The sequence below is a fragment of the Xyrauchen texanus genome, chromosome 8 (assembly GCF_025860055.1).
Source record: "Xyrauchen texanus isolate HMW12.3.18 chromosome 8, RBS_HiC_50CHRs, whole genome shotgun sequence".
NCBI lineage: Eukaryota > Metazoa > Chordata > Actinopteri > Cypriniformes > Catostomidae > Xyrauchen > Xyrauchen texanus.
Genome location: NC_068283.1, coordinates 12,240,592 through 12,255,140, shown reverse-complemented (window position 1 = coordinate 12,255,140; position 14,549 = coordinate 12,240,592).

Here is a 14,549-nt window from a genome sequence, read left to right as displayed (position 1 = left end):
GGCAATATATACTACAAGGAAGGAGAAGGTGGAACAGAATGTCTTTAGTAGTATAGAAGCTGTTTTTATTAGTCAAATCAAGAGTTTTAATTGACTATCATTATTACAGATTAATGCATGATCTTTCAACTTTTGAAGCAAATTGGTGTTTAAACGGGGTCATTTGTGAAATTGTTGAAGAAAAGTTATATTTTCCTTTTTAAGTAACATGTTTTTGTTTTTGGTGGTTTTTTTTAGTTGTTTTTTTGGAATTGTTCAGTATTGTATTTATTTATCTTGTTTGATTTGTGACATGTGAATATTTTGTAATAAAAAGGGTATTTAAAAATCAAAATCTTATCACTCTACAGTCACTGAGCAAAATCTCTCTCTCTCTCTCTCTCTCTCTCTCTCTCTCTCGTCTCTCTCTCTCTCTCTCTCTCTCTCTCTCTCTCTCTCTCTCTCTCTCTCCATATTCTACTTTATCCTTGAAATACATCCAAAATAATTTAAAGGCACACAAAATGTTCCTGAAGAATTTTAAATATGCCTTTTATTCTACTTTATCCTTGAAATACATCCAGAATTATTTAAAGGCACACAAAATGTTCCTCAAGATTTTTAAATATGCCTTGTATTGTGAATTTGTTGATCAAAGACCAATCCCAGTGAACAAGTACAATAAAGTGTCAATTAAAGAAATAAAATAATTAATTGATCTTCAGCCAAAAAAAACATTGTATGCCTTCAAAAGATTTGAAATCTAATGCAAAAGCCACATTGGACTACTTTTATGATACTTTTGGGCCCTTTTAATCTGTAAAGTGAGTCACTATCCACTGCTATTGCATTGAAAAGATGGGCTATGTGTCATGAGTCAGGTTTTTCTTCCCTTTTGTTTCTCGTACACACACGCAGACACTCACCCACACACACTCTCTTTCTCTCTTCTGCTTCGTTCTGCAGGCCTTCCTCTCCTCTCACACCTGTCAGTCATTGCGATCAGCGCTCGCGCTGATTTGCTTTGACACCTGTTTCCACTTTCCCCTAAGTGCGCACTCTTTATCTGGTGTTTGTTCTGGTAGATTCTTTGTCGGATTATTGTTGCATGTTACACGTTACTATTTCCGCGACCTTCATGTCATCACAGTTAAGTGCTTACCCTGTCTTGTCCTGTTTTTCTGGATCAGCCTCGCTTCAAAGTAGCGTCCGTGCCCTGCTGTTGCTGCTGCATGTGAACCTATGCGGTTCTCTCTCTCTGGCTGAGACTTCTACCCCTGATCATCAAGTCTGCCCCAAGGGAGCCCTGTTCTGTTTCTCATCGCGACTAGAGGCAGCGCTCCTCTTTAAGTTACTCATCCAGCTCTGTGTGCTTTTACAAGAGACTGCCTTTGTTTGTTATCACTCCATTAAAGACTGTTATTTCTGTCATCTCTGTTTTGGATCCATCATTTTACCGTAACAGAATAATCCGACCAGACATGGATCCGGCAGATGAGATGCCCGTCCGGGCGGCGGTCGGGCTCCAGGGAACTATGCTCGGCAGACACGAGGAGGAGTTGGCCGCCGCTCATCAGGCCGTGAGGAGTCTTGCAGCTCAGGTGTCTGATTTGTCTGCTCGTTTACTTCTCCAGGAGTCTTCCTTGTCTCACAACCGACAGCTGCCCCCAGAGCCGCGAATCAACAATCCATCCTGTTATGCTGGTGAGCCTACTGAGTGCAGAGCCTTTCTCATTCAATGTGAGATTGTTTTTTCTCTTCAGCCCCAGACGTATGCGGAGGATCGGGCTCGCATTGCATATGTTCTCTCTCTCCTCACGGGACGTGCACGCGAGTGGGGGACGTCCGTCTGGGAGGCACAATCAACATGCTGTAGCAGGTTCGGGTCGTTCAAGGATGAGATGATAAAGGTCTTTGATAGATCCGTCTTCGGCAGTGAAGCCTCACGTCTTCTTGCTGTTCTACGTCAGGGCAGAAGATCTGTGGCCGACTTCGCTATTGAGTTCCGTACTCTAGCTACTACTTGTGAGTGGAATGAACCTGCACTAATCGCTCGCTTTCTTGAAGGGTTGAATTTAGACCTTAAGGAGGAGATTTACGCACGGGGGTCGCCAACTCAGCTCGATCAGCTCATCGATCTGGCCATTCGCCTGGACAAGTGTTTCGAGCAGAGGCGACGAGTTTGTTCTCCCATTTCCACATCAGGTGATGAGTTTTCTTCTGCTACTGTTCCCGTCCTGTACCAGCCTGATGTTGAGCCCATGCAGGTTGGGGGCGTGCGCATCTCCTCGGAGGAACGCCAGCGGCGAATAAAGAACCGTCTCTGTCTCTACTGTGGTACGGCTGGTCACTTTGTTTCGTCCTGCAGTTTAAAAGCCAAGGCTCGCCAGTAGACGGAGGAGTACTGGTGAGCGTGTCTGTCATCTCCTCATCCCCCAGGTCTCGAACTACGATCTCTGCTGTTATCCGTCGGGCTGGGTTCTCTGCGACTGGTCTTGCTCTCATCGACTCAGGTGCTGAGGGCAATTTTATCGATGAAGGGTGGGCCCGTGAGCACAAGATTCCTTTGGTCGATTTGACTCAGACTGCTTCTGTCTTTGCCCTGGATGGCAGAGAACTCACTTCAGTTCGTCGGCGTCACCAGTCCGGTTAGTCTCACGGTCTCCGGCAATCATCAAGAGACTATTTCTTTTTATGTTTTTCAGTCCCCCTTTACCCCCGTTGTTTTAGGACATCCCTGGCTTATCCAACATAATCCTCAGATTGACTGGGTTAAGGGGTCTATTCATTCATGGAATTTATCTTGTCATGTAAATTGTCTGGTATCTGCTGTCTCCCCCATGTCTTCTGTTCCTGTGTTTCAGGAGGAGCCTGATGATTTGTCTGGAGTCCCGGAGGAGTACCATGATCTGCGGGCGGTTTTCAGTCGCTCCCGGGCGGTTTCTTTACCGCCTCACCGTCCGTACGACTGCTCCATCGAACTCCTACCTGACACCATGCCTCCTCGCGGTAGGCTGTACTCTCTTTCGGCACCCGAACGAGAGGCTCTGGAGAAATATCTCACAGAGTCCCTCGACGCGGGGATCATTGTTCCTTCTTCGTCCCCCGCCGGTGCTGGGTTTTTCTTTGTTAAGAAGAAGGATGGGTCTTTGCGCCCTTGTATCGACTATCGAGGGCTCAACGACATAACAGTCAAGAACCGTTATCCCTTGCCTCTTATGTCGTCTGCTTTTGAGATCCTACAGGGTGCAAAGATATTTACTAAATTAGACTTGCGCAACGCTTACCATTTGGTCGCGTATCAACGAGGAGGCGAGTGGAAGACCGCGTTTAACACTCCTGTCGGGCACTTTGAATATCGGGTTTTACCGTTCGGTCTGGTCAACGCCCGCTGTTTTTCAAGCCTTAGTAAGCGATGTCTTGAGAGACATGCTTAACGCTTTTGTTTTCAGTTTACTTGGATGACATCCTAATTTTCTCACCATCTCTCCAGGTACACGTTCAACACGTTAGCCGTGTTTTGCAGCGTTTATTAGAGAATCGCCTTTTGTTAAAGCTGAGAAATGCGGCGTTTCACGCCTAATCGGTTACTTTTCTCGGTTCGGTTGTTTCTGCGGAGGGATTAGTATGGACCCTGACAAGGTTCGAGCAGTTCTCGATTGGGCTGTCCCGATTCCGAGTCTCGCTCCAACGATTTCTGGGGTTTGCAAATTTTTACCGGCGCTTTATTCGTAACTTTAGCCAGGTTGCCGCTCCCCTCACCGCTCTCACCTCGTCCAAGACCAGGTTTGCTTGGTCAGAGGAGGCTCAGGATGCGTTTGACTGCCTAAAGAGGCTCTTTACCTCCGCGCCCATCCTGGTCACCCCTGACCCTGTACGTCAGTTTATCGTTGAGGTCGATGCCTCCGACATTGGAGTAGGAGCTATCTTGTCGCTAGCGCTCTTCCCAGGATAACCGGGTTCATCCGTGCGCGTTTTACTCCCACCGTCTTTAGCCAGCGGAGCTCAACTACGACGTTGGTAACCGAGAACTCCTGGCGATCCGTCTGGCGTCGGTGAGTGGCGACACTGGCTTGAAGGAGCCAGTGTACCATTCATTGTCTGGGCGGATCATCGCAATCTGGAGTACATTCGGCTCTGCTAGGCGTCTTAACGCTTCGTCAGGCCCGCTGGGCATTATTTTTCGATCGCTTTGATTTTTCTATTTCCTTTAGACCGGTTCCAAGAACCTCAAACCAGACGCTCTTTCTCGGCAGTTCGACTCGTCAGAGGGTGCCTCGACCGATGAGAGGGTTTTACCTCCAGCTGTGTGGTCGGGGCAGCCGTCTGGGGAGTGGAACAAGCGGTTAAGCGTGCTCTTTTGCGCACTACGAGACCCCCGCGCCCCTGAGGGAGCTTTGTATGTACCGAGGCCGTTCGTTCGACGGTTCTTCGCTGGGGGCATTCGTCTAAATTAGTCGCGCACCCCGGGGTAAGAGGTACGCTAGCTGTTATCCGTCAGAGATTTTGGTGGCCCACTCGTGAGCGCGATATTCGGCGTTTTGTTTCCGCTTGTTCTATCTGCGCCCAGACCAAGTCTAGTAACAGTCCTCCGGCGGGTCTTCTCAGACCTCTCCCCATTCCTTCGCGTCCCTGGTCTCATATCGCGTTGGATTTCGTTACCGGGCTTCCTCTTTCGGCTGGTAATACGGTCATTCTCACCGTCGTGGACCGTTTTTCCAAGGCCGCGCATTTTATTCCGGCTCCTAAATTACCGTCGGCGCAGGAGACCGCCCAGATTATGGTGGACCACGTATTCAAGATCCATGGTCTTCCTTCGGACATTGTGTCTGACAGAGGTCCTCAATTCACCTCTCAGTTCTGGAGGGAATTCTGTCACCAGATAGGGGCTTCCCCAGTCTGTCGTCAGGATTCCATCCACAGACCAATGGGCAAGCCGAAAGGACCAATCAGATTCTTGGTCGCATGTTACGTAGCCTCATCTCTCAGAATCCCGTGTCATGGTGCGATCAGTTACCCTGGGCGAATATGCCCATAATTCTCTTCCATCGTCCGCTACTGGGTTATCTCCGTTTGAGGGTTGCCTCGGTTACCAACCGCCTGTTTTCTCTACGCAGGAGTCTCAGGCCTCTGTTCCGTCTGTCGAGGCTTTCATTCAGAGGTGCAAACGCACTTGGAGGAGGGTGAGATCCGCCTTATGTCAAACTAGGAAACGTACTCGTCGAGCCGCCAATCGCCGCAGAGTTAGATCTCCCAGATATGTTTGCGGCCAGAGGGTGTGGTTATCCACCCGCAATTTACCCATTCAAGAGACGTCTCGTAAGCTCATGCCCGTTTTGTTGGACCCTTTTCTATTGTGAAGGTCATTAGTCCAGTCGCTGTTAAGCTTAGACTGTCCGGTCAGATGCGGCGCGTCCATCCGGTCTTTCATGTCTCCTGCATTAAACCCGTCATTCGTGCGCCCGCCCGCCCCCCTCTTCCCCCTCCTCCTATTGACGAGGGGCCTCTATCTACAGAGTTCGCGAGGCTCCTCGACGTTCGGTCCTCGGGGCGTGGTCACCAGTTTTTGGTGGACTGGGAGGGTATGGTCCTGAGGAGAGCGGTGGATTCCAGCCCGGGACATCCTGGACCGCTCGCTGATTGATGACTTCTACCGGTCCCGTCAGGCTCCTTCCTCGAGCCTAGAGGCTCGTTGAGGGAGGGGTACTGTCATGAGTCAGGTTTTTCTTCCCTTTTGTTTCTCGTACACACACGCAGACACTCACCCACACACACTCTCTTTCTCTCTTCTGCTTCGTTCTGCAGGCCTTCCTCTCCTCTCACACCTGTCAGTCATTGCGATCAGCGCTGCGCTGATTTGCTTTGACACCTGTTTCCACTTTCCCTAAGTGCGCACTCTTTATCTGGTGTTTGTTCTGGTAGATTCTTTGTCGGATTATTGTTGCATGTTACACGTTACTATTTCCGCGACCTTCATGTCATCACAGTTAAGTGCTTACCCTGTCTTGTCCTGTTTTTCTGGATCAGCCTCGCTTCAAAGTAGCGTCCGTGCCCTGCTGTTGCTGCTGCATGTGAACCTATGCGGTTCTCTCTCTCTGGCTGAGACTTCTACCCCTGATCATCAAGTCTGCCCCAAGGGAGCCCTGTTCTGTTTCTCATCGCGACTAGAGGCAGCGCTCCTCTTTAAGTTACTCATCCAGCTCTGTGTGCTTTTACAAGAGACTGCCTTTGTTTGTTATCACTCCATTAAAGACTGTTATTTCTGTCATCTCTGTTTTGGATCCATCATTTTACCGTAACACTATGATCCTTTTACATTCTAAATATGAAAGAAAGTTATATGGGTTAATTATGACAGAATTGTGGTCTGGACAATTCCATTAAAACTTGATTGAAGAAACATGTGATTTACAACACTGTCAATCACTGAGCTGCTATCCAGCCTTCAGCCTGCCATTCCATTTAGCCAGAGATAGGAAGATAATGTGGAAGAATACTAAAGGTCTATTCGCCCACCATGCCTGGGGCACCTGTGGGATTGAATTTTCCAAAACAAAACAGAGCAACATGATGACAAGAAAATTATCTTCCTTCCACATCTGTTCATTTGTTTTAAATGTTTACATTCAATTCAGAGAAAAATGGGACATTGGTTCTTTACTCAATTAATACACACATCTGTGTAATAATAATAATACAATTGTTTGCATGAAAATGTGAATGTGCAAGGTTTAAGCATGAGCCAGTGTGCCCGAGCTTCTCATGCACACTCATGAATGTGCGTTTTTTAAATGATCTGAAGTCACTTAAAGGAACAGTTAATCTAAAAATGAAAGTTAATTAGTCATCATTTATTCACCCTCATGTTGTTCCAAAGTTAACCCATATAACTTTCTTCTGTGAAACACAATAAGAGATTTTTAGCAGAATGTTAGCCTCAGTCACCATTCAGTATTATTATATGGAAAATAATATGCAATGAAAGTGAATGGTGACTGAGATTAAACATTCTGCATTACATCTCCTTTTGTGTTCCCTAGAAGAAATCATATAGGTGTGGAACCAGGGATTGACTGAATGTGCACAACATGCAACAACAATTATTTAATTGCTGTTCAGAATTCTTAAAGTTTGGTGTGATCTTTGTGCAATAATAATAAGCACAGCACAGAGCAGTACACAATATGCACTGCTGGATAAACTGGGTAGTTTGTAAATAGGTGCTTCATTAACGCTAGAGAACTTCTCTCATAATTGCTCAAGCTTGTATGGACAATATTTAATTGAAAGAATAAGTGTGCTTCATATTATTATTTTTTTTACTGGAATATACTAATGCTATGTATGTTTGTATGTAATAACTCACAATGTTAATTAAGCTTATGTCGATAATTTGCTTGTTCATGAATGACTGCCCTGAAAAGGACCCCACTGTCAAGCTCCTGAAGTTTGCAGATGACACCATGGTCATTGGACTCATCCGTGATGGTGACAAGTCTGCATACAGTCAAGTGGTTGATCATCTGCCTGTCTGGTGCAGTCACAACAACCTTGAGCTGAACATGCTCAAAACAGTGGAGATGATAGTGGACATCAGGAGAACCTTACAAACCTTAAGTGGGACACCCACATAAACTCCATTTTGAAGAAGGCCCAGCAGAGGTTGTATTTCCTTCACCAGCTGAGGAAGCTCAACCTCCCACAGGACACAGTTATACTCAGCCATCATTGAGTCTGTCCTGTGTACAGTACATCTATAACTGTCTGGTTTGGTTCAGCCACCAAATCAAACAGAAGGAAACTACAACAGGCAGTCAGGACTGCTGAGAGGATTATTGGTGCCCCTCTGCCCACCCTCCAAGACCTGTACGTCTCCAGAGTGAGGAAACGTGCAGGTAGAATCACTCTGGACCCCATACACCCTACACATACTGAATGACTTAACACACAAGAGTGTATTGATTTCTTATTTCACTTTTCATCATTTTAGTTGCATCAATTTCTACATTATATCAGTTTATATGATGTCATCAGTATGTCAAGTAACAGCTGTCGCTGTTTTAAATGTCATCCAGGTAGGTGAACCCTCCCTGGATTAGTGGCTTGATTGTGTTGTCATGACAATGACATTAGTTGTGACCTATCAGTGTGTATTCGTGGGGTACATTTGTATGTACCACTTAGACACACGCATCACGGTCAAATTACCACCCCCTTTCCGGTATCGGACACTTCTGCTCCAAAGGTATTTTGCTGTTGTCGGATAGCCGCTAACCGCTTGGCTCTGGTACATTAGCCGCTAACTTATTTGTCCATTTTATAGGTGAAATAAACTTCTACGTTGAAGCTGCAGGGCTGAACATCTGACACTGCTGTTTTGTTTTGTTTTTGTAACGAAGACTCAGGCAGGTTGGGATCCATAAGCAGTTTAATGATAAACACTCAGTAGTCGTACAGGCAATGGTCAAGCACAGGTAAACAGATATGTAAGAGGCAGGCAGAATCAGAGTGAGGGCAGGCAGAGAATCGGGGCAGGCAGCAAACAATCGATAAACTAGAACTGGCAATAGTAATACAGGGCAGGCGGCAAACAAACGAGGTACTGAGACAAAGCAAGGTCGATACACGATAGACAGAACAGGAAACAGGATAAACGCTTCGAATTGTAGCCGGAGCAAAACAAGACTTCGCAAAGATTGTGTGAATGAGAGTTCATTAAATAGTGGAGGGGAAACAGGGAACAGCTGTGGAGCAATCAGACCTAGGTATGTGGTCTTATGGGAAATGTAGTCTATAGTCAATACTCCGGCGAATGGGGAAAGGGGGGAGGCGCTCTCCATGTTCATGACAGAGCCCCCCCCCGTGAGCGGCTCCGGATGCGAAGATGCGACCTGCGAGGTCTTCCCTGGGGTTGAGGGGCCGATCTCTCCGGATTGGTTCGGTGGAACTCTGCTGTGAGATTAGGATCGAGGATGTCATTAGCATTTACCCAGGATCTTTCCTCCGGACCGTACCCCTCCCAATCCACCAGATATTGGATCTGACCCCGGTGTCGTCTGGAGTCTAGCAGGGAACGCACCAAGAAGGCTTCCTCGCCACCCACAATCATGGGAGGGGGCCCGGAACACACCTCATCCTCAGCCCTCGGACCATCAGCCGGTTTGAGCAGGGAGACATGAAAAGTGGGAGAAATGCGATAGTTAGCGGGAAGTTGTAAACGGAAAGAAACTGGATTAATTTGTCTGAGGATTTTAAAGGGACCCACATACCTAGGACAGAGTTTTTTGCAGGGGAGGCGAAGACGGAGATCCCGGGTGGAGAGCCAGACCCATTGGCCAGGAGCGCAGTTGGGACCGGGGCGACGATGACGGTCGGCTTGTTCCTTGAAACGATTCACCGCCCGTTGTAGGTGGACGTGGGCCTGGTCCCATACCGCCTCACTGCGTTGAAGCCAATCGTTCACTGCGGGGACCTCCGAAGGTTCGCCGGACCAAGGAAACAGGGGGGGCTGGTATCCCAGGATACATTTGAAGGGAGTCAGGTTGGTAGATGGTTTAAGTAGCGAGTTTTGGGCATATTCTGCCCACGGGAGGTACCGACTCCAATCCGTCTGGTTATGGTGGCAATATGTACGGAGAAATTTGGTTATTTCTTGATTCAAGCGTTTCGTCTGGCCTTTGGACTGCGGGTGGTAACCCGAGGTGAGGCTGACATTGACGTTTAGGAGCCGGAAGAAGGCTTTCCATACCCTGGACGTGAACTGGGGACCCCGGTCCGAAACGATGTCCTCTGGAAGGCCGTAATAGCGAAAGACGTACTGGAATAGTTGTTCAGCAGTCTCGAGGGCTGTGGGTAGCTTGGGTAGTGGAATGAGATGGCAGGCCTTGGAGAACCGATCGATGACAGTGAGGATTGTGGTGTGATGTTGAGAACTGGGCAGGTCAGTGACAAAGTCCACAGCGATATGTGACCAGGGACGTCAAGGTATGGGTAGTGGCTGAAGCAGGCCAGCTGGTGACTGTTTGGGGGTCTTGGCAATGTTGCAGGTCTGACATCTGCTTACGAAGTCGGTCGTGTCCTCCGACAGAGTCTCCCACCAGAAGCGGTTCCGTAGCAGGCGAACAGTGGCTGTGGTGCCTGGGTGCCTGGAATGTGGAGCGTCATGTACCCAGCGAATTACCCTCTCCCGCAGACTGTGAGGTACAAATGTTCGGTTGGATGGGCATTCGGGAGGAGGGGGGGCGGAGGTGTGGGCATGGGTGATGTCTGACATGATGTCCCACTGAATAGGAGCAAGGACCAGCCCGGGAGGAATTATGGTTTCGTCGGTGGAGCTTTGTGGCATGGCTTCGTGCTGTCGAGAGAGACAGTCAGCCTTGACATTCTTGGAGCCGGGTAGGTAGGAAATCGAGAAGTCGAAGCGGGTGAAGAACAAGGCCCATCTGGCCTGTCTGGGGTTGAGTCTCTTGGCAGAGCGAAGATATTCAAGATTGCCATGATCGGTAAAGACCTGAAATGGGTGTCTGGCCCCCTCCAACCAGTGTCGCCATTCCTCTAGGGCGGCTTTCATAGCCAGGAGCTCACGGTTGCCGACGTCGTAGTTCTGCTCGGATGAAGAAAGTTTGCGGGAGTAAAAGGCGCAGGGGAATAACTTGGGAGGATTACCCTGCCGCTGGGAAAGGATGGCCCCAATGCCAGTGTTGGAGGCGTCAACCTCTACTACAAACGGTATATCAGGGTCGGGGTGGTGCAAGATGGGAGGGGAGATAAAACGTTCCTTTAATTGGTTGAAGGCTTGAAGAGAATCGGAGGACCAGTGAAATTTGGTCTGTCCCCCTTTTACCAAAGCAGTGAGTGGTGAGGCGACAGTGCCGAAGTTCCTGATGAACCTCCGATAGAAGTTGGCAAATCCCAGGAAACATTGGAGCTCCTTAACCGTATTAGGTTGAGGCCAGTTTAACACGGCTTGGACCTTGCTGCTATCCATGGCTACCCCTTCCGGGCTGATGACGTAGCCGAGGAAGGCGACTGCCCTTAAGTGAAATTCACACTTCTCTGCCTTGGCGTATAGCTGATGCTGGATCAAGCGTTTCAGTACCGTTCTGACTTGGGAAATGTGTTCCTCAAGGGAGTCGGAGTAAATAAGGATGTCATTGATATACACGATCAGACACCTCATGAGCATGTCCCGGAAGACGTCGTTGATGTAGGACTGGAACACTGAGGGGCTGTTGGAAAGGCCAAACAGCATGACCAAATATTCATAGTGGCCACAGGTGGTAGAAAACGTGGTCTTCCACTCGTCCCCCTCCCGAATGCGAATCAGGTTATAGGCACTTCGTAAGTCCAGTTTGGTGTAAAACTTTGCCGATCTCAGTTGTTCTAGGGCAGAGGGAACGAGTGGTAGGGGTACCGGAATTTTGTGGTGACATCGTTCAGGCCACGATAATCGATACAAGGGCGAAGAGAGCCATCTTTTTTGTTTACAAAGAAAAAACCGGCTGCTGCCGGAGAAGTGGAGGGTCGGATAAAGCCCTTAGCCAGTTCCTCCTCAATGTAGGATTTCATGGTGAGGGACTCTGGCTCAGACAAGGGGTAGATTCTGCCAACAGGTGGTGTAGAGCCGGGCTTGAGCTCAATAGCACAATCGCTGGAACGGTGGGGTGGAAGTAGTGCAGCTTTGGTTTTGCTGAAGGCCTCACTTAGGTCGGTGTATGCATGGGGTATCGCAGGGGGTGTGTCCGGATTTCTCCTAGTGTGGGTGGCCCCCATGGTGATAGGTTGAACGACTTGCAGACACTGAATGGAACAGACTGGGCCCCACTGAGAGATTTGCCCTTCCTGCCAGGAAATTTGTGGGTTGTGTGTTCGGAGCCAGGGAAACCCAAGAATTACGGTGTTGTGAGGGGAGTGGATGACGAAGAAGCGAGTCGTTTCAGAGTGTCGTACACCCACCTGCAGGGTGATGTCGCAGGTGGTGAAGCACACTCTGCCGGATCCCAGGGGCCGACCATCTAGCGCCGCCACTGTCAAGGGAGGATTACAAGCGGTCAGAGGAATTTGGTACCGTTCACAGAAACTCTCATCAATGAAATTACCCGCCGCCTCGGAGTCTATCAGCGCATGAGTGTCTGTGCTGGTCGAAAGGTAGGTGAGCTTAATGGGTACTTCGAGGCAGGTTCCAGTTAAAGTAGAGGAAATCAATAGACTTACCCCAGGGCGTGGCACTTGTGACGGGCGCGTCGGGCAGTTGGCGCGTTGATGTCCGGCCTGGCCGCAGTAGAGGCAGAGGCAATTGGAGAAGCGGCGTTCTCTTTCTTCGGGAGAGAGGTGTGTGCGATCGACCTGCATGGGCTCCGCTGGGTCGTTCGACGGGAACACTGTAGAGGAAGGTGGGACCCAACGGCCTGGGCGTCTGGAACGAATGAGGTTGTCTACGCGGATTGCCAGAGCGATGAATTGATCGAGCGGCACACCCTCATCACGGCAGGCCAGCTCGGATTGGAGTTCTGTGTTTAATCCTTGGCGGAAGAGAAGTTTGTGGGTGGATTCGACCCAACCGGTTTGTGCAGCAAGGGTACGAAAGGAGAGTGCGTAGTCTGCCGCCGTGCGGTTGCCCTGGCGGAGAGCCATAAGCTGTTCACCCGCATTCTTACCGCCTTCTGGGTGATTGAAAACGTCGATCAGACCTTGTCGGAAGGAGTCGAAGGTGAATTGGGCGAATCCCTGATTGGTCCAGACCGCCGTGGCCCAATCAAGGGCCCTACCCGTGAGTACGGAGCTCATGAAGAGGATTTTGCTCTCATCAGTGGGGTACAGTGCCGGTTGTTGTGAGAGGAAAACCGAGCACTGCATGACGAACCCCTTACACCTGGAGGGCGTGCCATCGAACTTTTCTGGAAGCGCGAGTCTTGGGCTGGTGGAGGCTATGAAGTGTGGAGCAGCGGCGGCAGCCGCGCTGGCTTGAGGTATCGCGGGCGCTGGTGTGGGAGCAGGCTGGGCTGCCTCTGCATGGAGCGCATCATCTCCTCTACTGCTGAAGTAAGTCGAGTGAGCTGGTGTTGTTGTGCTGATAACTGATTTGCTTGAGCCGTGAGTTCTTCCGCAATGCGGGAAATTACCGCTGGATCGGTGTTTGGCGAAGTCTTCTGTAACGAAGACTCAGGCAGGTAGGGATCCATAAGCAGTTTAATGATAAACACTCAGTAGTCGTACAGGCAATGGTCAAGCACAGGTAAACAGATATGTAAGAGGCAGGCAGAATCAGAGTGAGGGCAGGCAGAGAATCGGGGCAGGCAGCAAACAATCGATAAACTAGAACTGACAATAGTAATACAGGGCAGGCGGCAAACAAACGAGGTACTGAGACAAAGCAAGGTCGATACACGATAGACAGAACAGGAAACAGGATAAACGCTTGGAATTGTAGCCAGAGCAGAACAAGACTTCGCAAAGAGTGTGTGAATGAGAGTTCATTAAATAGTGGAGGGGAAACAGGGAACAGCTGTGGAGCAATCAGACCTAGGTATGTGGGCTTATGGGAAATGTAGTCTATAGTCAATACTCCGGCGAATGGTGAAAGGGGAGGCGCTCTCCATGTTCATGACAGTTTTGTTTTGTTTTATATTTACTTTATGTTTGTATTGTTTTTGTTCTATGTATGTTTCCATTTTAAACCCTGTCGCTCGATCTGAAAGTGTTTTTTTGGAGAGAAATCAGATCATTCTCTCGGTACATGTAATTCTTGAGCCAATGAGATTCTCATCATTTGGAAACTGTTATTTTTTTCCGATTGGAATGGTTTTCTTTTGTTATAGTTTGTGTTAAGCTGATCTTAGCCGGGTGATTTGTCATTAGCACTCTCCCTCTACCCTGTTCTTCACACTAATATGTTTTAATGGTGTCTGCTCCTAATGGTAGCCAGAGATTTTGTCTTTTTGTTTTGTTGGTTTGTTATATGATCATTTATTTAGTTCATTTTCTCTTCTGTGTTTTCTCAGGAGCTGAGGGCCCAGTGTAGGGGGCTAGTCGTTCCCTGCTAAATGGTGGTGGTGCCCCTGTCACATGCTGAGTGCTCTGTATTCACAACTGATTCACCTGTGTGCTTGTGTTCACCTGTGTGTGAAGTGTCTTTTTTTATAAGGGGATCGCTGTGCTCTGCTAGCCTACCTGCTCTTAGTAAGCTTCAGTCCTCCTGTTATGCACGTATATGCTTTTTTCATTTTGAGTGTGTGTGGAGCCTATTATGGACCACACCGCAGATTGCCTGTGCTCATTGTGATTTTAATACACTTGTATAAGATGGAATGAGTGTCCATTACTCATCTAACTTCTTAAAATAAAGATGTATTTTTGTACATGGGTATCCATGTCTCTTGCCCTTTTTTTTGGAACTATGAACCTGTTTTTAATTGTTAAAAATCTATTCTATTTTTAATTGGTTAGTATTTTCCTGTTTATAACAACAGGATAGTGTAGTCTATCTATTTTCTAACTTAAAAAAAAAATTTTCTTCACTACATAAAAAAACATTAGGTTTATGGGTCATGGTTTGCACAGGTTTCATATAT